The sequence below is a fragment of the Cetorhinus maximus genome, chromosome 29 (assembly GCF_964194155.1).
Source record: "Cetorhinus maximus chromosome 29, sCetMax3.hap1.1, whole genome shotgun sequence".
NCBI classification, from domain to species: Eukaryota; Metazoa; Chordata; class Chondrichthyes; order Lamniformes; family Cetorhinidae; genus Cetorhinus; species Cetorhinus maximus.
The window spans coordinates 20,772,879-20,798,163 of record NC_135907.1 but is presented as its reverse complement, the minus strand read 5'-3'; the positions used below and the strand labels follow the sequence as shown (position 1 = coordinate 20,798,163).

Below are 25,285 nucleotides of genomic sequence, written 5' to 3'. Positions count from 1 at the left end.
CACCTTCAACGATTTGTGCAGATATCCTCCTAGATCTCTCTCTGCTCCTGCGCCCCCTTTAGGATTGTACACTTTGTTTCATGTTGCCTCCTCGTTCTTCCTGCCAGAATGCACCACTTTGCACTCCTCTGCGTTAAATTTCATTTGCCATGCGAGTGCCCAGTTTACCAGCCTGTCTACGCCCTCTCGAAGTCTATCACTATCCTCCTCACAGTGCACAACACTTTCATGTCTTGTTGTCAGCTGCTAATTTTGAAATTTCCCTCTGTATACCCAAGCGTAGGTCATTAATGTAGATCAAGAAAATCAATGGGCCTAGTATTGCCCCTTGGAGAACTCCAGTGTATAATCGGGCTGCCAACTGTGATTAAATGGAGGTTTCATCACATGACTTACCCCCACCCCCCGGCACTCCTGCCATTAGTTGGCCAACAGATTCATCCTTGTGACGCCCAAGGATGAAAGCAAAAAGACTCATTACCCGGTTGGATTAGATGATACTTGACTGTCAGCGAAAAACAGCCTTCTCCCCGCTTTTTCAATATTTTTGTACCTGGTCAAGAGAAACGTTGAAAGAAAATGAAAAAAAGACACAGGGCGGAATTTTCCATTCTGGAGACTAAGGGGAGAATTTTTAGCTTGGCGGGCGGGCGTGTGCCCTACCCGACCGAGCGTAAAGAGACCCGCGATGACGTGGGGGGCGAGCGTGCCGACGTTACCGCGCACTCGTGCGATATTTCGGCCGGCGGGCGCGCTGCCGGGAGTCGGCAATGTCCCCGCCGACAATTAAAAAGCCTATCCAGGCCATTAGATGGGTAATTGGAACAAATCTTTCGCTGCCCGTCCAACCTCACGGGCAGGCAAAAAAGGCCAAGCGACCTTTGCACTTTTGCGGAAACCTCATCCACACCTGGGGGGGGCGGGGGCGAGGTTTCCAACAGCGAATACAAATAAAATAAAAAAAATTTAACTTTTCATTCGTAACATGTTTTGTGACATTTTAAAAAAATCTTTCTTTTTGATTATTTTATATCTTCAGCTCCTTGAGGCAACTCTGGGCCTCGGGGGGGCTTTTCCTGCGCGCACCCCCACGTGTGTGTGAAGTAGCACGCTTTGCCCCCCCTCCTCTCTCCTCCCCCACCCCCACCCCCAACACGAGCAGCACTGAGCGCTGCAGCCTGTCCGACGAGGACATGACCCTGCCCCAAACCTTTACAAGTTTCACATCTTTTTTTAAAAAAAAAATTCTGGTTTCCTGTCCTCACGACCAAAGTGAATAACTTCACACTTCCCTGCGTTAGCCTCCATCTGCCATGTTGTTCCCCGCTCCTTTAAACTCTCTGCATCTCGTTGCAGCCTCTCGGTGTCCTCCCCAAGGCTTATCTTCCCACCCAGCTTTCTATCAACCAGCAAACATCGATACATTCATTACTCTCTGTCCCTTCATCTAAATCATTCATATAGATTGTAAATAGCTGGGGCCCCAGCACTGATCCTTGCGGCACTCCACTATTCACTGCCGGCCAAGTTGGAAAAAGCCCCATTGATGCCCATTTCCTGTTTTCTATACATTAACCAATCATCTTACCAATGCTAAAATACTATCCCCCACTCCATGAGCCCTTATCTTGCCTTTTAACCTTTCGCTTGGCACCCGATTGCAGATCTTTTGGAAATCAAGGTATACCACATCTGCTGGTTCCCCTTTATCTAGCCAACTAGTTATATCCTCAGAAAACTCTAATAAATTTTGTCAAACAGGATTTCCCTTGAGTAAAACCAGGTTGACTAGTTCTAATCATACTATGGCTTTTCTAAGTGCATTGTTAAGACTTCCTTGATAATAGATTCCAGTATTTTCCCAACAACTGATGTTCGGCTAACTGGCCTGTAGTTCACTGTTTTCTCTCCCCCCTCCTTTCTTGAAAAGTGGTGTAACATTTGTCAGCTTCCAATCTAATGGGACTGTTCCTGAAGCTAAAGACTTTTGGAAAATCATAGCCGGCACATCCACCATCTCTGCAGCTATCTCTTGTAGAACCCTAGGGTGTTGGTCCTCACTTCCTGGGGATTTGTCGGATTTTAGGCCCTCCAGTTTCGCCAATACTTTATCTCTGCTGATATTAATTTCCTGAATTTCCTCACTCTTTTTAGCCCTTAGGTTACTGTCTATTTCTGGTGTGAAACTTCTGTCTTCTACTGTGAAGACAGACACAAAGTATTTGTTCAATGCCTCTGCTATTTCCTCGTTCCCCAATGATACTTTCTCCTGTCCCTGCTTCTAAGGGACCAATGTTTACCATAGTTACTCTCTTCCTCTTTATAGACTTATAAAAGCTCTTACAATCTGTTTTTATATTCCTGGCTACTTTACTGTCGTATTCTATTTTTTCAATTTTTATCAACCTTTTGTGTTCCTCTGCTGGTTTCTAAAACATTCCCAATCCTCAGACTTGCTACTGTTTTTTTTTGCAATGCTGTAAGCCTCTTTTTTAAATTTAATACCATCCTTAACTTCTTGAGTAACAACAGATGGGTCTTTCTTGCTGATTTTTTTAGTTTTTCAATGGAATGTATTTTTGTTGAACATTTTGAATGGTTTCTTTAAATGTTTCCCACTGTTCAATTACCTCCATACCTTCTAGTCTATTTACCCAATTAACCATAGCCAGTTCTCCCCTCATATCTATATAATTGGCTTTGTTTAAGTTTAAGATTCTTGTTTGCGATTGGAGTATGTCACTTCCAAACTTATGGAATTCAATGGTATTATGATCACTATTTCCCAAAGGATCTTTTACCATGATATTAATAATTAACCCTGCTTCATGAGACGACAGTAGATCTAAGATAGCTTTATCCTTAGTCGGTTCCACAACATATTGTTCCAAGAAACTGTCACAAAAACATTCTACAAACTCATCAACTAGACCACCCTTGCCAATTTGATTGTCCCAGTCCATATGAAGATTAAAGTCCCCCACAATTATTGCATTGTTTTTGTTACAGGCTCCAATAATTTCTGGTTTAATGCTCTGCCCAATGGTATAACTACTCTTAGGGGGCCTATAAAGTACTCCCAGCAGCGTTTTCTGACTCTTATAATTCCTAATTTCCATCCATACTGATTCTACTTCATGATTTTCTGGGGCCCGGAAATGCTTGTATATAAGCTGCTCTAGTCTGAAAAACAACCATTCACCACTCCGCTCTGTTTCCCATCACTCAGCCAACTTTGTATCCACACTGCCGCATGTTAGAAATAAAATTGTTGTTTAACGGTAAACGGAAAACTCTTTAATCCAGTGCCAAAGGAACGTTTTAGCTGGACTTTCTATACCTGTAAGGTTAAAAGAGGTACTGTGACTATAACGAGGTAAGGTGGATAGTAATCCTGAAGCCTGGATTAGTGATATGAGTTCAAATCCTATCACTGCAGTCGGGGGAATTTCAATTTTGTTAATTAAATAAACCTGCAATCAAGTCAAAACAGAGTTAGTATCAGTAACGGTGACCCAGATTGTCATAAATACCCAGCTAGTTCATTGAATGTATTTTAGGGAAGGGAAATCTGCTGTCCTTACCCGGTCTGGCCTACACGTGACTCCAGACCCACAGCCATGTGGCTGACTCTTAACTGCCCCTCTGAAACGGCCACTCAGTTGCATCCAAGGAAGGGGCTCACCACCAGCACCTCGAGGGCAATTAGGGACGGGCAATAAACGCTGGCCTTGCCTACATCCCATGAAGGAATGGGAAAAAAAAAAGATATTTGGAATCTTGGGACGTCCATTTTGCAAAGGAACATTGTCACGTGACTCTGAACCCTCTGCTGTACAACAGTGACAATTCGGAGCCTTGAAGAAAATGAGAATTGCATCGCTATGTAATATATATTGTATATTGCAATCTATATGCATCTATATGTAATGCTTTTCGTGGCCTTAGGATCTCTGAGAGTCCCCCTGTAGCTAATGCATTATTCTTAAGGTGCAAAACCTATTTCTACGCAGACAAACTCGATTTTCACACAAACTGCAAAGGCTTGCGTAATCCATTTTACTGATACCTCAGCGTGGAATATTGGCCCGGGCACCAGGGAGAGATCCCGTGCTCCTCTCCATGGGATCTTTTACATTACCCTGAGAGGGCAGACAGATTCTAGCACTGCATCTGACAGACGGCACCTCCAACAGTGCAGCACTCCCCCCCACAGGACGGCCGCAGTGCAGCCAGCCGGGGGAGAAACGAGACGAAGAGAGGACACAGTCTAGCTCTTCCCGGGATCCACAAATCATGTGGACGTACAGAGGATATTTAGGGATGGCCAAACTACAGAAAATGTCTCTAAAATTAAGAAGGTCTAGTGAGGTTAGAAGAAAGCTCCTGTCTTCCCTAATCTCGAGCCATACCTGTTCCAGAGACTCCCAGCAGGAACTGTCGATGTGAAAAGCCGCATTCTTGAGGAGAAGCAGAATATCTAGTTAGGTAAGAAATTGAAGATTATTTTCTCCTGTTTTCTTTAGGCCATCGACGCTGTACTTTGGAAGTTAAGATGAGGATGTGTGTCATAGGACAGTCTGAAAGTTGGTAGCGGTGAAGAGAACAATATGGAGCATGAGTCCTGTTCCACTCAATCTACAGAGATAACATCTGTGGAATCAGTTCAGGGTCAACTTAATGTAGGTTATCCATGTTGGTTAGAGCATAATGGTTCAAAGCACTGGAACTCCTGACCTACACCGAGGGAGCACATTCACCCCATGAACTGCAGCAGTTCAAGAAGGCCCAATACCTTCTGAAGGGGCAACTGGGGATGGGCAATAAATACTGGCCTTGATGATGACTACTCTCATATATTTAATTTATAGGTATGTATGGAATGAGAAAAGACCCTGTTTAACCTGTTGTTTCCTTACCATGTCAGGGACTTCACCCCATCTGTTTAGTCAACTGGGGAGAGGATTCTGCACAAACGCTCCCAGATCTTCAAAGGCAAATGAGCAGTTTTTTTTCCTCTTTTTTTAACCTGCAACACTTATCCATTTGCTTCTTTCTCGTGGGGTTAATCCCATCAAAAGTTCCTTTTGCTGGGTTTGTTCACTCTGCCTATAGAAATCTTTTCCCTGACCTCTAGGTTTGGGATGAGACATCAGATCGAGGCCCTATCTGCCCCTTCAGGTGGACAGAAAAGATCCCATAGCGCAGTGTTGAAGAGGAGCAGGGTGGGAGGGATAGGCTCAATATTTATCCCTCAACCAACATCACAAAAATAGATGATCTGTTAATGATCACGTTGCTGTTTGCGGGAACTTGCTTTGCTCGAATTGGTCCCTTATTATGAAAGTGACTACACTTGATAAAGTAAAAGTATTTCATTGGATGTCAAGTGCTTTGGCGGTGTCCTGAGATAGTGAAGGGTGCTATACAAATGCAAGGCCAACATTTTTGGCTCAGCGTAAAATGACGCGTGATGAGGTCGGGCGAGCGTCCGGACGTCATCGCGCACCCGTGCGATATTTCAGTCGTCGGGCACACGCGGGGGAGTCGGCGGTGTGCCCGCTGACAATTAAGCGGCCTGTCCAGGCCCTTAATCAAACAAATTGAGTGCAATTTTTCGCTGCCCGTCCAACCGTTTGGTTGAGAGGGCGAAAAGGCCAAGCGGGGCCTTTGCATTGTTGGCGAGACCTCCTCCGCGGGCGGGATGTCGGGGGTCCGATCGCGGGGGGGGGGGTGGTGTGGGTGTGGCGGGGGTGCTTCCCGATCACTCTGGGCCTACCCGCTGCGCCACCCCGACCAGGGCAAAACTCTGCCCTGAACCCTGTCTTTTTCTGTCTTAAAGGATTAATAAATTATAACAGTGTTTCCCAACCCCCGACCACCGCTTTGTGTTCACTTTCCTGTCACAAGAACATTATCAGTGTTTCTCAGCACTCATCGTAAAGACCTCAATCAGTCCTCCAATTAAAAAGCACAGGGAGCTTTGCGATACTTCCCCCTCGGAACTGGAACTCTCATTCCCAGAATTATCTCTGCATCTAACAGCATTCAGAGAAGCCTCGCGCCAGTGGCCCTTTTTAAAGAAGGGATGTTTGCGCACAATCCTCCAAGCGTAACCTCGCCATTGATCTGTGCAAAGATTGGTCTGACTTGCTTCAACTTGTGTCCAAAACGCCCTCCCAACGTTTGACTGTTGATGACAGCTTTAGGCAGGTTTCCACTCGCTCTCCAATAATCGCTACCCAGTCACCCCCCCGCCCGGGGAATGAACCAGGCCCCTCACCCTGCCGACAGTCAATCTCGAAATCGTCGTGCCTTCCGAATTATAGCCTGGCACCCTGGATCCCCTCGTGTTGAGTAGCAGGATGCCGACGCCCAGTTGTGTTCATTTTCAGCCACATTCTCGGAAGGGGAATTGTCGAATTGATAATCGGCAATAATGTGCTGTTGACCTGCTGCGAAATTACCATCTTGCACATGAATATGAATTTACTTACCCTTTCATGGGGTGCGGGCGTCGCTGGCGAGGTCAGTATTTGTTGCCCATTCCTAATTGCCCTTGAACTGAGTGGCTTGTTACACCATTTCAGGGGGCGGTTAAGAGTCAACCACATGGCTGTGGGTCTGGAGTCACATGTAGGCCAGACCCTGTAAGGATGGCAGATTTCCCTCCCTAAAGGACATTGGTGAACCAGATGAGTTTTTACAACAATCAATAGTTTAAGGGGGGGGACACCATTACTGAGACTAGCTTTATATTTCCAGATTTATTCATTGAATTTAAATTCCACCCACTGTTGCAGTTATTGTGTGCAGTTCTGGTCGCCTAGCTACAGGAAGGATATCAGTAAGATTGAGAGAGTGTAGAGAAGATTTACTAGGATGTTGCCGGGTCTTAAGGAGTTGAGTTACAGGGAAAGATTAAACAGGTTAGGACTTTATTCCTTGGAGCGTAGAAGAATGAGGGGAGATTTGATAGAAGTTTACACAATTGTGAGGGGTATAGACAGAGTAAATGCGAGTAGGCTCTTTCCACTTAGATTCGGAGAGATAAACACGAGAGGACATGGCTTTAGGGTGAAAGGGGAAAGGTTTAGGGGGAACTTCTTCACTCAGAGAGTGGTGAGAGTGTGGAACGAGCTACCATCTGACGTGGTAAATGCGGGCTCACCCTTAAGTTTTAAGAATAAATTAGATAGATACATGGATGGGAGGGGTCTGGAGGGTTATGGACTAGGTGCAGGTCAATGGGACTAGCGGAATAATATTTCGGCACAGACCAGAAGGGCCGAATGGCCTGTTTTCTGTGCTGTAGTGTTCTATGGTTCTATGGTTGCAGTAGGAATTGAATCCGTGTCCCCAGAGCATCAGTCTGGGCCTCTGGATTACTAGCCCAGTGACACTACCACTATCTCCCCCACAAAACCTACAGTATCAGAATGGACCTAGGAGGGCTGCCTGCTGCAGTATTAAGTTCCAGGTTTCGAGTGCCAGATTCGAATCCTCATCAGGTTCATGATCTCATGATAAAGGGGGTAAAACAATTAGTCTATTCGCTCCCGAGCTAAGAGGTGAGAATATAAGCCAGGATTGCCGATGATGCATGTACCACTGCTCCGTGCGGGGATGTGGACCAGGGGGGCGAGGGGGGCGAGGGCAGTCAGGGTGGGCCGTGATATCTTCCAAAGCCGAATAGCCCTGCCGACGCAGGCTGAGTATGTGTGCATGGAGAATGGCTGGTGCCCAATATGGAATTTTGCCCTGACACCAGTTGCCTCCCAGTGAGTGGCAGAGAGGGCGGATGGATGTGGATTTGAATGACTGTTGGGAGCAGATTGTCACCCAGCCTGGGAGCTATGATTATAGCAACAGTTCAGAGTGGCTTAATCTGCCCACGCCACGATGGTGTTGGCTCTGCATGATGTCTGCTGACGGCGAGATGAAAGTTGGAGCGATCATGTCAGTTGTGCTGTGGGGCATGTTGGAACACGCTGCCCTCCTACATGCGAGGGCATCGACGCGAAAACTCTTCCAGTTACAGGATCGAGGGAAGAGCCGCGTTATCAGTGGAAGCAGAGAGGGACGCAAGGGAACGTCGATTGGGCACAAAAAGAGACATGAGCGCAACCTCCAGGCCAGCACTCCTGGTGCAGCACTGTTGGAGATGCGTCTCTCAGATGAGACGTTAAACCAAGGCCCCCGTCTGCCCCTTCAGGTGGCCAAGAAAGGCCCCACGGTCACTCTTTGGTAGAAAAAGTAAGGGAGTTTTCCCCGGTGTCCTGGTTGATATTTAACCCTCCATCAACATCAGTAAAAACGTAGATGATCCGGCCCTTAACAAGTATTGCTGTGCGTGGGATCTTGCTGTGCGCAGATTGGCTGCCGTGTTTCCCACATTACAACAGTTGCCACACTTCATAAAGCGCCTGATTGGCCGGAGAGCGCTTTGGGACGTCCTGAGCTTGTGAAAGGTGCTACGTAAATGCAAGTCTTTGCTCTTGGGCAGGACCGGGCTCGTCTGTTTCCTGGAAATCTCTTTGTGGGTTTCAGTGAAAGTCCACGTAGCTATCGCCATGTAAACCATGACACTGTTTCCATTCAGAAATCCCAGGGTCAGCCAACAGATCGTTGATAAAATCCCAAGTACAACACTGTAATCATTCGGGGAATAGAGGTGTCAGCTCAAGGTTGGCAGAGAAATGTGGATGTGGATTGTAACGAAAAGCCAATGGAGTGAGCTGTCAAGTCTATATATTCAGGAAGGATGTGAGGGTCCTTGAGAGGCTGCAGAGGAGATTTACCAGAATGGTTCCAGGCATCACGGAATTTAGCTACAAGGATAGCTTGGTGAATCTGGGGCTGTTCTCCTTGGAGCAGAGGAGATTGAGGGGGAGATTCGATCGAGGCGGACAAGGTTATGCCAGGTTTAGATAAAGGTAGACAAAGGAAAAGCTGTTCCCATTAGTTGACGATACAAGGACTAGGAGACCTGGAACTCCCTCCCTAACAGCACTGTGGGTGTACCTACACCACATGGACTGCAGCGGCTCAAGAAGGCAGCTCACCACCACCTTCTCAAGGGGCAATTAGGGATGGGCAATAAATGCTGGCCCAGCCAGTCACTCCCACACCCCATGAAAGAATTTGAGAAAAGACACAAGTGTAAGGTTTTGGCCAAGAGATATGAGAGGGGAGGGGGATGTGAGGAAGAAGGTTCTTTTACACGGCGAGTGGTAATGACCAGGAACTCGCCGCCCACCAGGGGGATGGAAGTGGAGATGACCAGTGACTTCAGAAGGAAATTTGATGGGCACCTGAGGGAACTCGCAGGGCTACAGGGATAGGGCGCGGGAATGGGACTGACTGGGTCAGAGAGCTGGCATGGAGTTGATGGGCCGAATGGCCTTTTTCTGTGCCATTATGACTCTGTTGGACTAGTTATTGTTCGTGGCCGATATAACAACTTACAACAGGCCCCCCATCCTCTGGGAGCCCCGGTTCAAACCCAGCTCCTGGAGAGATGGTGAATATTTGTTTTATTTGCAAGCGTCTCGAGTGCGAATTGGTTTCGGGCAGACCGAGAACCTGGGTTTTAGAAAGTGGGTACAGGCCCAGAGCACAAAACTCTTCCTCAGTTGCCCGCTAAGCTCGAAGGACCAGGAGAGCTGCAGTGAAGCTGGAGGAAGGAGATTTCCGCTCTGTGGGGAGTCTGTATCCAGGAGCAGAGGCCTACTTTAGGATTGGGACCTGTTGACGCTGGGTTTTGGGTGTCACGCTCCAGTCTCTATTCCCATCACTGGATCCTAATCCTCACGGGTGATTTTTTTTTTGAAGGGAGCCAAAAGTAATTGTATATTTTGCTCATGTAGGAAATGGCTGATGGCTGCTGGCAGAATCTGATCTGTCTCTCCCCCACCGCGCCCCCCGCACCAGCATGCTCCCCATTGGCCAGTTTGCTGGTGGGGCTTGGGCAGGGCATTTAAACAGGGGGGAGAGTGGGGACCCTGCAACCTTCTCACCCCCACCCCAATTAAGTCTGTGGCGGGAAGGCCAGTTGATCAGCCTCCCCATCCCACCACCCGATGAGCCCCTTTAATAAGCAACATGCTGCCCCTGGTATTATCCCAATGGCAGGTGGGGAGGGGGTTTCTCCAATGCAGGGACCTCGATGGGCACCCTCACACCCGACCCCCCACACACCCGACCCCCCCCCACACCCGACCCCCCCCCCACACCCGACCCCCCGCACACCCGACCCCCCGCACACCCGACCCCCCGCACACCCGACCCCCCGCACTCCCGACCCCCCGCACACCCGACCCCCCGCACACCCGACCCCCCCACACACCCGACCCCCTCCCACACCCGACCCCCCCCACACACCCGACCCCCCCCACACACCCGACCCCCCACACACCCGACCCCCCACACACCCGACCCCCCCACACACCCGACCCCCTCCCACACCCGACCCCCCGCACACCCGACCCCCCCCCACACCCGACCCCCCCCCACACCCGACCCCCCACACACACCCGACCCCCCGCACACCCGACCCCCCGCACACCCGACCCCCCCCACACCCGACCCCCCCCCACACCCGACCCCCCTCACACCCGACCCCCCACACACCCGACCCCCCACACACCCGACCCCCCACACACCCGACCCCCCTCACACCCGACCCCCCTCACACCCGACCCCCCTCACACCCGACCCCCCCCCACACCCGACCCCCCCCCACACCCGACCCCCCCCCACACCCGACCCCCCGCACACCCGACCCCCCGCACACCCGACCCCCCGCACACCCGACCCCCCCCCACACACCCGACCCCCCCCCACACACCCGACCCCCCCCCACACACCCGACCCCCCCCCACACACCCGACCCCCCTCACACCCGACCCCCCCTCACACCCGGCCCCCCCCCGCCCCCGCCCCCGCCCCCCGGCTCAAAATATTTAATAAATCAATAATCCTTCCAAAACTAGTACGATAAAGAAACGACCCTGAAAATCAGAGCCTGCAGATTATTATTAACCCGTTTCTGCGCTGCAATGAAAGTCTTTTTTTTTAAAAAAAAATGAAAAGACTTGCATTTATATAGCGCCTTTCGCAAGCTCAACGTCCCAAAGCGCTTCGCAGCCAGGGCAGCACTTTTGGGGCCGCCGTTGCGATGTAGAAACCACGGCTGCCCATGTGCACACCGCAAATTCCTACAAATAGCAACGTGGCCCCCACCCCACCCACCCACCCACCCCCACCCCCCCCAACCACCCACCCACCCACCACCACACCCCACCCCCCCCACCCCAACCACACCCCCACCCCCCCCAACCACCCACCCACCCACCCACCACCCCACCCACCACTACCCCAACCACCCACCCACCACCCCCCCACCCCACCCCACCCCCCCCAACCACCACCCCACCCCAACCACCCACCCACCACCCCCCCACCCCAACCACCCACCCACCACCCCCCCACCCCACCCACCCACCCACCACCCCCCCACCCCACCCCAACCCCCACCACACCCCCACCCCCCCCAACCAAACCATCACCTTTTCTTTTAAATGAAAGAAAATCTCGGTCGAGGGATCATTTAAAAAAAAATGTTATTCTTCCAGGGGATGCGGGCGAGGCCAGCGTTTGCTGCCCGTCCCTAATTGCCCTGGAACTGGGGTGGGGGATTGGGGGTGGGGGTAAGCAGTGGAAAGTAGGCACGTCCTTGGTGTGGGGGGGGATTTCTCGGAGTGTGAGGATTCAAGCGGCGATCCCATAAGGCGCGGTAATCGTCGGGAGTAGGTCCTGGGAGCTGTCCTTTCAAAATTACTGTAATTGTGATTGAATTCTAGAATTTAATAAACAATTTAAATGGTTCCATCTACCTTTAAAATGATCCATGGGTGGGATATCACAGGCCCCGGCAACAATTGTGGAACTTCCCCCTTCTGGGAGATATTTCTGCACCTATCTTTCTTTGCGTTGCTTACTCGTATTTCAGTGTGAGGTCTATCTGCTCGGTCACGGATGTAAAAGGAGTCAAGCGGGACTTGTGTGTCTTATGCAGGAGCTGGAGTGTGGAGTTGCTGCATTGTTTTTTGTTTTCATTGCACGTTCCACCATTTGGTCACAAACTCTCTTAAGTATGGGACGCGGGAATCGATTCGGTCTAAACTTAGCAGCTTGCGCCGAGCGAGCAGGAAGCCCTGTGAAACGTGAAGGGCGTTTTCACGGGACGGGGTCCCTGCCAGGGCCCGCTGATCCGGTGACCCCCCTGTCTGAAGGCAGTGAGCATTAAAGCGCCGCTCGTTTATTCTGGAGTGAAGTCACCGTGAGGCAGAGCTGTGTAACTCTGTTTCTTGGCTGATTTCATTCCAATTATAGAAACTCTCGGTTTTCCTTTCTAAGGACTGGGGGGATAGGAGGAGGCCATTCAGCCTCCTGGTGCTGTGTCACGGTTCACTTGGAGTCTGGGTTGCTGTGGCAACGTGCACTGTTACCTGGAGCTACAGGTAGTGATGGTGGAGGCTCCAACATTCTTTCTATCGCAAGGCTGACCAGGAATCTCTCCCACTCTTGCCGCCCGCCGTTGGCGTGTGTTTGCAGGTTAATAATCAACCTGTTTGGCTACGTGACAAACGCATCTTCCTTGACCATCTAGTCCTGGAGTGGGACTCCGAACCTAGAGCTCCCGGCTCACAGGCAGGGACACTACCCTCTGTTCTACAAGACCTCCATCTTAAATCTCATACTACCATCTAATTAGATCGTGGCTGACCTCCACCGACCCGCCTTAGTCCCCTCTCCCTCGACTAACAAAGATGTGTCGATCTCATGTGTCGAAATCTTTAGGTGACCTCCCTCCCCAATACAACACACCCCACACCGGCTTCAACAAGTCTTTTTGGGGAGGTTCCATATCCCCCACTTGTGTGAAGATGTGCTTCCTGACATTGTCCCTGAATGGCTTGTCTCTAATTTTAGCGTTCTACCCCCATCCCCCCACTTATAACATTATAGGAAGGATGTGATTGCACTGGAGGGGGTGCAGAGGAGATTCACCAGGACGTTGCCTGGGATGAAACATTTAAGTTATGAAGAGAGGTTGGATAGACTTGGGTTGTTTTCGTTGGAGCAGAGAAGACTGAGGGGCGATCTGATCGAGGTGTACAAGATTATGAGGGGCATGCACAGGGTGGATAGGGAGCAGCTGTTCCCCTTAGTTGAAGGGTCAGTCACAAGGGGCATAAGTTCAAGGTGAGGGGCAGGAGGTTTAGGGGGGGGGATGTGAGGAAAAACTTTTTTACCCAGAGGGTGGTGACGGTCTGGAATGCGCTGCCTGGGAGGGTGGTGGAGGCGGGTTGCCTCACATCCTTTAAAAAGTGCCTGGATGAGCACTTGGCACGTCATAAACATTCAAGGCTGTGGGCCAAGTGCCGGTAAATGGGATTAGGTAGGTAGGTCAGGTGTTTCTCACGTGTTGGTGCAGACTCGATGGGCCGAAGGGCCTCTTCTGCCCTGTGTGATTCTGTGAAGAGATTCGCACGCTGTGTTGTCCGGGAGATGACGAGATCACCCTGGATTCTGCCTGCGAACCGACCCGGGTCCCAGGCAGTGATTAGAATATGTCTCCCCCGAATGTGTATGATGATGGAGAGTGGACAGTGGGAGGCCTCACGGGAGGAGAGGCCTATCGCCGCCTGTGACCGGCAGAGACTGTTTACATTTTTTTTCTACAGGCAGAATCCTGGAGTTTAAAGTGAATGTTTTTGTCAATCCCTGTAGCAAGAAGGAATTTAGATGGAAGTTTTAATTCTGTGCAATCGTCTCGTCACTATGGAAACGTGTTTTTTTTTAAATTTACCCTGATATTTCTGAGCGTGAATGATTATATATCATGAATAATACATGGCTGGTGGGTGATTTCACTGCAGCGGAGGGGGTCTGAGCAGCTACTGTGTAGTGGGCGGATCAGGATGGGCACTGCAGCAATAATCTGCATTTATGTAACGCCTTTAAACACAGTAAACCATCCCCAAGCTGTTTCACAGAAGCACGATCAAAAACAAATGGGACTTAAAGACAAGTGGCCAAAAGCTTGGCCGATGAGGTCGGCTTAAACAAACATCTTTAAAAGAGAGAGAGAGTCTGAGAGGCTTAACAAGGCAATTCCAGAACTTTGGGCCTAGGCAGTTGAAGGCACGGCCACCAGTGGTGGAGCGGTGAAAGTGGCGCCAGAATTGGGAAACCGAGATTGCAGAGCTGCAAGGTGAATAGCTTGGCGATATTCTCTGGCGCGTCGTCACTTAACTCCTCACCGGAAGATAGAGTGTTGCTCCTTTTGGCTGTCCAGTTTTTAAAAATAGTAATAAAATCGATTTTAATTTATACTTCGCGTTCCTTTTTTTTGGCATGAGGTATTCCCGTCTCTTGGTCTAACCTTCTCGCCGGGGTGGTCGAGGTCGTGGCTGGAATCTCTTGAGGCGAGCGAGCGTTTCTCAGACGTTTTCAACAGCTTAATGCTTCCCGCTCTTTGCCCTTTCTCTGGAAACGTTGTCGCGCGCAGGCCACGTTTATAGCCTGCCTCTATTTTCCATCACAGCTAAGTGGGCCTCTAAGGCTCCTTTAGGAAAACGAAGAGGAGTCAACCAACAAATTGACCGGAGACGCCGGTCGGCATGATAGGTTTGAAATGGTGTGAGTGAACCAGTTGGGTTTTTAATGAACGTTGGCAGCCTTCACAGTGACTTCTTTCCCTCCCCTTTAGTCAGCCTTAAAAAGCACCAGGACTTACTGAACTCAAATTTCATGCTTTACTGTGGTGGGATTTGAACCAGCAACCTTTTGACTTTCTACTCCAGGACGAAAACCGCTGAACCGCTATCCCTCATAAACGTGGCGGGTAGGAGACTAGCCCGGACGTTACATCCATCCCAAGCCAGTTGGTGAAGTATGAAACTAGACACTTCTCAATCATAGGTTTATTCACAGAATGCAGCATTACATACGTCTGCTTCCTACCCCCAGTGTCCCAGCAGCCTCTCTTTGTACTCTGGGGGGACTGTAACAAAAGACAAACCTTAAAGGAAACTTAGGAAATGAAATTACATTATGATTTTTCAGGTCAGTGATGCATTCCAGCTCCCACGGTGCCCACCAGTCATGGAAGGCAGTCTCTCTTTGTAAGTACTCTATGTACTTAATTGAACAATGCCCTTCACGTGTGTATCTAAACAACACAATTAACGTACTTTTAACAAGGAGAGCTTTGGAAAGGGAATCTAAACTTATGTTACTGGAGCAACATGGGAATTATTCACGGGAAGTCACATTGCTCAGTCTCCACCAAACCTGTCGATATTCTAACTCTACCTCTTACTCTGCAGCATTCTGGCAAAGAGCCTAATGCGACAGATTCCCCCTGCTAAATCAGGGGCTTGGCTAGTTAACAAGCCCAGCATGGCTTTCATCTTGCAGGTAGGGGGTGTGTGACAAACCATCAGCCCGTCTTCTTGAATCTCCAAAGAGTTTTACAGTGAAGAACAAACACACGGAAAAAAAAACTCTCTTCAAATGAACCCAACTTCAGTCAGATCAAAAAAGCAACGTTAATCTCCGCGTCCTCGTCTGAGAGAAGTGTTCTTTAGACACGGCTTTCTGTTGTAACGAGAACTCTTGTTGCCTGTTGTTTGCTCTTGAAGATGCACACCCTGGAACAACAGGCGACGAATGTAATATTAGAAGTACACAGCGAGTCTTTCATCAGTGCATGTGGGGAATCTGTTCTGGAGGCCTGTTTGGAGGTATGTGTTTATGTCGAGGCTTTTTGTTAAGCCTTGTGGTCCACTGTGCGTGTTTTGTTAGTGTCTTTGGGAGTTCGAGGACAATTCCAGTGTTGGCAGCAGCGAGCGAGCGGTGACGCTTGTAACAGATTGTGCCGAATGTTGACGGTGATTCGATCTGTCGTTTGCTGAACTTTCAAAAGAGCAAAAGGCCACCTGCAGCCCTCCAGCTGGCTGTATCGTGTCAGGAGCTGACAGGCACAGGGAGTTGTGTTCTGAATAGACACCCGTGAGACGCAGCCCAGGTCAGCCCACGGCAACCCAGGTCTAATCCGAGAGCGACCCAGGCCAACTCTACGTCGGCCTAATCCAGCCTGGTGCAACCCTAACCGGGCCCAGTCCAGGCTCAATTCAAAGAAAGGACCTGCATTTATATAGCACCTTTCAAAGTGCTTTACAGCCGACAAAGTGTTTTTGAAGTGTAGTCACAATTGCACTTCAGGAAACATAGTCACCAATTTTCACACGGCAAGCTCCGGCAGCAGCAAGGTGATAATGACTGGATCATCTCCTCCTCGTGCTACTGTTTGAAGGATAAATTCACCAGGCCACCAGGGAAATCCTCTTCGAAATAATGGCCGCGGAATCGCCTCCGCCCCCCCCCAACCCAAAAAAGGGCAGACGGAACCTCGGCTCGTCACCTCCTCCGAGAGGCAGCGCCTCCGACCGTGCAGCATTCCCCTCGGAACCCCACCGGGAGTGTCAGCCAACACTTGGTGCTCGAGTCTCTGGAGGGGGACTTGAACCCCCAGCCTTCTGACTCCGAAGCAATAAAAAGTGCTGCCAGTCGAACTGAGGCTGACACTTGTTGGCCTGTTGTCCTCAGCTGTGGACTCAGTGGAGCAACACACACACACACACACAGAGCGCCTGATGTTTTCCCACATGTGGAGTATGAGCTGGTTTCTTCACTGGTGTTGAACATTTGGAAATGATTGGAAAATATTTCTTAAATTAATGTGTTGGTATTTGTGAAGGCTTCCATCAAGATTATACCTAGGATGAAAAAGTTAAACATATGGAATCCTTGGCTTTATAAATAGAATTATTGAGTACAAAAGCAAGGCAGTCACGGTAAACCTTTTATGAATCACCGATTGGACCCCAGCCAAGAGTACTGTGTCCATAGCGAAAGGAAGTCTGAACCACCATGTCTTAAAACTCCATTTCGACACAGGAGTGTAGCAAAACGTGACACTGAATTCTGCCCAGTTCTGGACATTGCACTTTGGAGAGGGTGCGGAAGAGATTTTGGTTTTTTTTTTAAAAATTCTTTCACGGGACGTGGACGTCACTGGCAAGGCCAGCACTTGTTCCCTATCCCTAGTTGCCCTTGAACTGAGTAGCTTCAGAGGGCAGTTTAAGAGTCAACCACTGGTCTGGCCTACATGTGATTCCAGGCCCACAGCTAAGGATGGCAGATTTCCTTCCCTAAAGGACGTCAGTGAACCCAGATGGGTTTCAGGACAATCGATGGTCACCATTATGGAGATTAGCTTTGTATTTCAGATTTTTTTAAAAATTAAATCAATTGAATTTTTTTTTAAATTAATTACTTAAATTCTAATTCCACCAGCTGCCTTGGTGTGACTTGAACTTGAACCCTCAGGGGATTAGCCTAGGCCTCTGAGGTCCTAAGTCCACAGGGAAATTGCCACTACACACCTTCTCCCTCTAATTATCGGAATAATCGTCTCTGGTATGTGGGGAGACTGGAGAACCTGGGACTGTTTCTCTCAGAACAGTGAAACTTAAGGGGATATTTAATGGAAGAGCTCAAATCTATGAGAGGTTTAGGTAGATTAAGTCAGGAGAAACTGTTTTCACCGGCAGGAGGGCGACCAGACGACACTGATTTAAGATAATTGGCAAAACACTCGGGGGGTGGGATATGAGGAGAATTCTCTTTTATACAGTGAGCTGTTATGATTGGAAATGTAACGCCTGCAAAGGTGGTGGAAGGAGAAAAGGACTTACATTTATATAGCGCTTTTCACGCAGCGCTTTGCAGCCAATGAAGCACCTTTAGAAGTGCCGTCACTGTCAGGTAGGAAATGCGGCAGCCAATTTACGCACAGCAAGCTCCCACGAACAGCAACGTGATAATGGACTGGATAATCTGTTTTAGTGATGTTGATTGAGGGATAAATAAAGGCCAGGGCACTGGGGTTATAATGGCCCTCCTGCTTCCTCAAAATAGTGGCTGTGGTGTCTTTTACGTCCACTGGAGGGAGCGGGTTGGGGCCTCGGTTTAACATCTCATCCGAGAGACGACATCTCCGACAGTGCAGCACTCCCTCAGTAAGACCATAAGACGTAGGAGCAGAAGTCGGCCATTGGGCCCATTGAGTCTGCTCTGCTGTTCGTTGAGATCATGGCTGATTGGATAATCCTCACCTTTCCTGCCTTTTCCCCATAATCCTTGATTCCCTTAATGATGAAAAATCTGTCTAGTTCGGCCTTGAATACACTTACCGACCCAGCCTCTACAGTCCTCTGCGGTAAAGAATTCCACAGATTCACTAACCTCTGAGAGAAGAAATTCCTCCTCATCTCTGTCTTAAATGGGCGACCCCTTACTCTGAGATTATGCCCTCTGGCCCTAGACTCTCCCACAAGGAGAAACAACCTCTCAGCATCTACCCTGTCAAACCCCCTAAGAACCTTACATGTTTCAATAAGGTCGCCTCTCGTTCTTCTAAACTCCAGTGAGCACAGGCCCAATCTACTCAACCTCTCCGCCTGAGAAAGTCCCTCCATACTGGATTTTTGTGGCCTGGGACTCGTGACCCAGAGCCACAGCTGACGTCTGAAGCAGATTCAAGAGTGACCTTCTGCGGGGAATTGGATAAATACTTCAAAGGAAAACAAAATGCAAGGTGAAGAGCAGTTAGGATGGAGTGGGGCTAATTGGAGACGATGGGCCGAATGGCCTCCTTCTCTATCGGATTGTATAACGGTAGAAAACGACTTGTATGTTTATGAACTGTGCTAATAGTTTCCTTCTGTGGGTCCAGGATGGTGTGTACTGGCTTCGTGCCAGGGAAGTAATGATTTGCCTGCAGCACTTTGTTGCCTCGCTACAGAATCCAAATGACTGCAATATACTGGAGCCCCAGTCTTGTTTTATTTTGCATTCATTACGCTAATTAAAAGGCCAAATGGTTTTAGTTTTGGGCCTGTCAGATTGGTAACACTCTTGGATCCTGGCCATCTCGCTGGGTCGATGCTTGTTTTACAAAGTGCTGCAATTTTTCTTTAATTCCTTTTCTCTTTCATCGATGCTGTTGCTGTAGAAAAAAAACGCGTTTAATTTTTGAGCACAAGCACCCGGGGGAGCGAGCGAAGCAAAAAAAATAGAAAAATAAATAAAGAAGGAGCGGATCCTGGCCGTACCTTGCTGCCCCGTCTAGCCCCCCGTTGGTCATCGCGCTGTGCTGAGCACGTTTCTACCTGCACTCAGCACAAATAACCACCAGAACCTCCTGACCTGACCTGGCAGAGCTCGAACGCTCGACGTTGGCTTGAGAAGCCCGGTTGCCAACTCCGGTTGAGCCTATCTCTGGAGGTTTCGTAACATTTGGCCTTTATGGTGAGGGGTTTGGAGCACGACAGCAAGGAAGCCTAGCTACAATTTTACAGGGCTTTGTACAATTGTACCACACTGGAATACTGTGCGCAGTTTTGGTCTCCGTACTTAAGGAAGTACATACTTGCCTTGGAGACGCTCCAGCGAAGTTCTCACTAGATTGGTTCCTGTGATGCGAGGGCTGCCCAATGATGAGGGTCTGAGTAAATTGGGCCTACACTCTCTGGAGTTTAGGGGACTTGAGAGGTGATCTCATGGAAACATTCAAGATTCTGAAGGGGCTCGACACGGTAGTCACAGAGGTTGTTTCCCCCTGGCTGGGGAATCCAGAACACGGGGGGCACAACCTCAGGGTAAGGGGCAAATCATTTAGGACTGAGATGAAGAGAAATTTCTTCACTCAGAAGGGTGTGAATTTTTTGGAATTCTCTACCCCAGGCGGCTGTGGATGCTCCATTGTTGAATATATTTAAGGCTGAGATAGACAAGGTTTTTGATTTCTCAGGGAATCGAGGGATACGGGGAGCGGGCAGGAGAGTGGAGCTGAAACAGAAGATTGGCCTTAATCAGATCGAATGGCAGAACAGGCTCGAGGAACCAAATGGCCTATTCCTGCTTCTGTTGCTTATGTTCTTGCATGGCCACCTAACTACCCCACTCTCGCCATTGCTTGCCCGACATGTCAATCCTCATAGCACTCCGGCTACCATCAGCCAATCAGAAAGCGAATAGACTCTTCCATCTGGGAGATGTCAGCATCTTGGCACAGTTGCTCAGGGACTGAGTGACTCTCCCAGCGCCGTACCTGCTGCGTTGTCTGAGATGCTGTCTTTCGGACGAGACATTAATTTGCCCCTTCAGGTGGTATGCAAAATTTTGAAGGAGAGCTGTAGAGTTAGTTCTCACTGGTGTCGTGACCAATACTTAGCTCTCAGCCAACAGCAGATAACAAAACAAAACCTATCTGCTCACGATCACGGTGCAGTTTGGGAGGGCGCCTGTTGATAGGCGCAAATCCATAATCCCTAAGGTTTCACCAAAATCCCTTCCTTTCTGTCCAGGCTCCCAGCATGGGGATTTAAAAATATCAGTGCGGGTTTTATGGAAATTGATACTAATTCTCTTTAATTGTCTGGTAGCGTGTGTAGGTTTTGGTTTTGGATTGGTATCAACTTCTTTTGCAAAGCGCACAGTTCCACCACCCTCTCCCTCTCCCTCCACCTGTCAAGTCCTCAGCTGCTAGTCCACGCTCCCCTCCGAGAGTGATTGGCCAGAACCAATGAACAACAGGCTTATCAAGGACTGGTCCATTCGACCGATGAAGCGTCCGCTTTGCCAGGGTCTGGGGAAGAGTCTGTTGGGTAGTGGGGGGAAGGGAGCTTCTCAACGCTCTGTTAATTGGCAGTGTTCTCACACTTCCCTCGGATCTTGATCAATAAAGGCCCTAAATAGTAACTGGTAACGCAAAGTGGGAAGGCCTCCCACACAAAGCAACAGCTGCTGTGTGACACACAGAGATGGGAACTGAGAGAGAGAGAACGCTACTCGTCTGTGTGGCAAAGTCGGGGGGGTTGGGAGGGTGGGGAGATCAGGGCATTAGAGACGCTCCCAACTGGGAAATGTGCCCTCCGACTGAAACGGGTTTGTAAGACAATCAGCACATCGAGGCGAGGTGAGGTCCATTCACACCAGTGACCGCCTCGGGACCACAGACAAGGGGGCGTCCACGCTTAGACCTTCTTCAGGGCCCGGTGACTGGCTCAGCACCAGCGGGAAATGTGGCCCCGTCCCTGGCTCGAGGTGGGATTTATACCGTGGAGGAGACACCATCAGGGAAACAGCCAGATAAGAATCGGGGCGATTTGAATAATCACCACTTGCTGGGAAGTAGACATTGAGCAAATAATCGCAATTCAGGGTTGGGTTGGGGAAATTTTTATTATTTTCCACCTTTCACAACCTCTAGACGTGTCAAAGCGCTTCACAGGCAGTGAAGTACCTGCGGAAGTGTAGTCACTGTTGTATTGTAGGAAACATAACAGCTTATTTGCACAATTTAGGGGAGATGGCGTGTTGTGGTAATGTCACGGGATTGGTAATCCAGAGGCCCAGGCTAAAGCTCTGGGGACCTGGGTTCGAATCCCACCACGGCAGCTGCTGGAGTTTAAATTCGATTAATAAATCTGGAATATAAAGCTGGTCTCGGTGATGGTGAAAAACCCCATCTGGTTCACTAATGCCCTTTTCAGGGGAGGGACTCTGCCAGTCTTACCCAGTCTGGCCTACATATGACAGCAAATCCACAGCGATGTGGTTGACTCTTAACTTCCCTCAGTCAGTACTGAGGGAGTGCCGCACTGTCAGAGGGTCTGACTGGCAGTCAGAACTGCCACTCAGTTCAAGGGCAATTAGGAGTGGGCAACTAATGCTGGTCTTGCCATTGATGCCTCGATCCCATGAAAGAATTAAAATAAAACACAGCGAGCTCCCACAAGCTGCAGCGCAATCATGATGAATTTTTGGTCAAGGGCTAAGTATTGGCCAAGACACCGAGGCGAACTCCCCTGCTCATCTTCGAAATAGTGGCCAAGGGGTCTTTTACAAATGGCAACAGGGCTTCAGATTAACGTCTCACCCGAAAGACGGCACCTCCAGCAATGCAGCACTCCCTCAGCACTGCGCCGGGAGAGTCACTCAGCCCCCCGAGCATCCGTGCCCTCGGTTCTGTGCCCTCGGTTCTGCGCCCATCCTTTAGTTCGTGTTTAATTCGGCTCCATGCTGGGTTAAAATCTGCAGGCTTATTTCACCGAGCTGGAGTTATGTTCTGGGACTCAGCTGTTCCTTGAAATGCCAACGGAAGAATCTGTATTCATAATCGCACCTCGTCACAGGCACAGGCCAATCCAAAAGAATCCACCGCCAGCCAAACACTTGTGAAATGCCGTCACCGTTGTTGTGTGGGGGAAACGCAGCAGCCGCTTTGCGCTCAGCAAGATCCCACGCACCGCGCTAAGACAAGCGACAGGTTAACCTGCTTTGGTGGTTATTGTTTGAGGAAGGAATGCCGGCTGGGATTCCAGGAAAACTCCCTGCCCCCTTTTCGGAGCAGTGCCTTTGAGTCTTTCGCATCCACCTGACAGGGGAAGATGGGAACGATCTTAATTCTCTCATCAGAAAGAGCGCAGCGCTTCCCTCAAGACCGCACTGGCATGTCAACCCAGATTACGGGCTCAAATGCTGGAATGGGGCTCGGACCCACAACCTTCCAACTCACGAGTGAGGACGCTCCCAACTACATCAAGTGAATACTCTGCAGTTTTGAAAAGACGCAGCGTGTCAGACAATCTGAAAATAGACTAGAGGAGACTTTCGGAAGAGCATTGAGTAATTCCTTGGAAAGGTTTGCTGGGCTGTGGGACTAATTAGATAGCACAGGCCTAATGGGCCAAATGGCCAACTACTGCTCTAAGATCCTATGATCCTATGGCAAAAAAGCTTTGGATAAAGCAGTTTCAATGACTGTGCTTACTTTCAATAAAAACTTTTAAGCACATTTTGTATGTCTGAACAGTTATTCTTGTCTGTGGGTTAATGTCTTCCTGGCTCCAAGGTTGTGCAAGGTACTGAGATATAAAGAAAAAGACACCAAAACCTGGAAACCTAAACTCAAAATTTCTGAAATACACTGTAGGTCACACTTGCTGTTTGATTGAAGCTAAGGACGTGTTCAGCATTTATGAGGAGATCTGTTAAGTAGTTGAAGAAAAAGAGGAACAAATGGGAAGAGAATCTGAGATTAGGACTACTGTTGGTGTGGAAGATGAACACCAACATGAACTGCTCGGTCAAATGGCCTGTTTCTGTGTTGGAATTCTTGTGTGATTCTGTGAAAGAGAAAAGACTGGTTAATGGTTTGTCCGTGTGCCCATTGGTGTTTGTGATGTCTTGGGTTTTTTTTGTTCTTCCATGGCGTGTGCGTGTTGCTGGCAATCCAGCATTTGTTGTCCATCTCTAATTGGCCTTGAACTGAGTGACTTGCTGGGCCATTTCAGAGGGCAGTTAAGAGTCAACCACATTGCTGTGGGTCTGGAGTCACATGTAGGCCAGACCAGATAAGCACAGCAGATTTCCTTCCCTAAAGGACATTCGTGAACCGGATGGGTTTCTTATGACAGTCAATGATTGTTGTCATGGTCACCATTACGGAGATTAGCTTTCAATTCTAGATTTTTAATTAATTGAATTCAAATCTACAAGATGCAGAAACTTAACGAGGCTCCTTAGGCAGCACTTTACAAACCCATGAGCACTACGACACCTAGAAGGACAAGGGCAACAGATAGATGGGAACACCACCACCTGGAAGTTCCCCTCCAAGTCACTTACCATCCTGACTTGGAAATATATCGTCATTCCTTCACTGTCACTGGGTCAAAATCCTGGAACTCCCTCCCTAACAGCACTGTGGGTGTACCTACACCACATGGACTGCAGCGGTCCAAGAAGGCAGCTCACCATCATCACCTCAAGGGCAATGAGGGATGGGCAATAAATGCTGGCCCAGCCAACGATGCCCACATCCCTTAAACGAATTAAACAAAATAAATTCTACCTAGTGCCACAGTAGGATTTGAACCTGTGTTCCCAGAGCATTGGGCTGGGCCTCTGGATTGCAAGTCTACCACTACACCACCATCTCCCGCTGCATCCTTTTTGTCGTTTGGTAGTACAGAACTTGAGTATTGTTGAACAAAGACATTTTGTCAAAGCTTCTCATCTTGCACTTATCGGGACAATCACAAGAATCCCAATGCCATGGGAGGCACACAACTTTATACTGTATGAGTGGACTCTGATTGGTAGAGGCATTGCCATGGAGACTGCACCAGTTAATGGTGACTGACAGTTAACTGCCAAGCATTGTTTGAACTTTAAACCAGGCAGCTTGACTCTGATTGGTCAAGACATTGCCCTGAGGAATGAACCAGCGAATCGCTATGGCATTTGTTTAGCTGAAACAGGTGCTCTGTGTGCACATCATCCTTCTGTCTGTAAAGAACAGGGCCCTCTGTATTAATTCCACTACATATATTAATACATTGCAGAGAGCTAGCATACACATGATGGGCCGAATGACTTTCTGCACTGTAACCATTCTATGGTCCTGTGAATTAGACGAATGGACGGAGTGTTGTGTACTGTAAGCCCTCATCCCAGGTAAATGTCTTCTTCATTCACTCGAGGACTTTAAAATTATTCCTTATGTATCTAAGTTTGCTGACAATGCAAAGCTATGTGGGAAAGTAAACTGTGCTAAGGATACAAAGAGTCTGCACAGGTTAAGTGAGTGGGCAAGGAGGTTGAAGATGGAGTATAACATAGGAAAATGCGAGGTGTTTTGTAGGAAGATAAGTAATTATTTCTTGAATGATGAAAACGATTCCGTATTGGTTTTTTGGGGATTGGGCATCCTTGTACATGAAGCACTGAACCTTAAATGTGGTACATAAGCAATTAGAAAAGCAAATGATTTGTTAGCCATTATTGCAAGAACATTAGACTACAAGAGTGAGGATATCTTGCTGCAGTTGTACAGGGCTTTGGTGAGCCCACATCTGGAGTACTAAGAAGGGACGTAGACATTTGCAAAGAAGGTTCACTAGATTGATTCTGGATGAGAGGATTGTCCTGTGAAGAGAGTTGGAGTAGAATGGGTCTATCTGGAGTTTAGAAGAATGAATGAGAGATGATCTCATTGAAACAAATAAGATTTTTAAGAGGGCTTGGCAGAGTAGGTGTTGAGAGGTTGTTTCCCCTGGCTGGAAAGTCTAGAACTAGTCTC

General features: G+C 48.9%; 1 protein-coding gene across 6 annotated transcripts in view; it reads left to right on the top strand.

The window, feature by feature from the left end:
• The window catches only part of LOC144669379 (liprin-alpha-3-like), a 206,040-nt gene that overhangs the window by 46,778 nt on the left and 133,977 nt on the right, over positions 1-25,285 (top strand). The gene's annotated exons all lie outside the window — the stretch shown is intronic.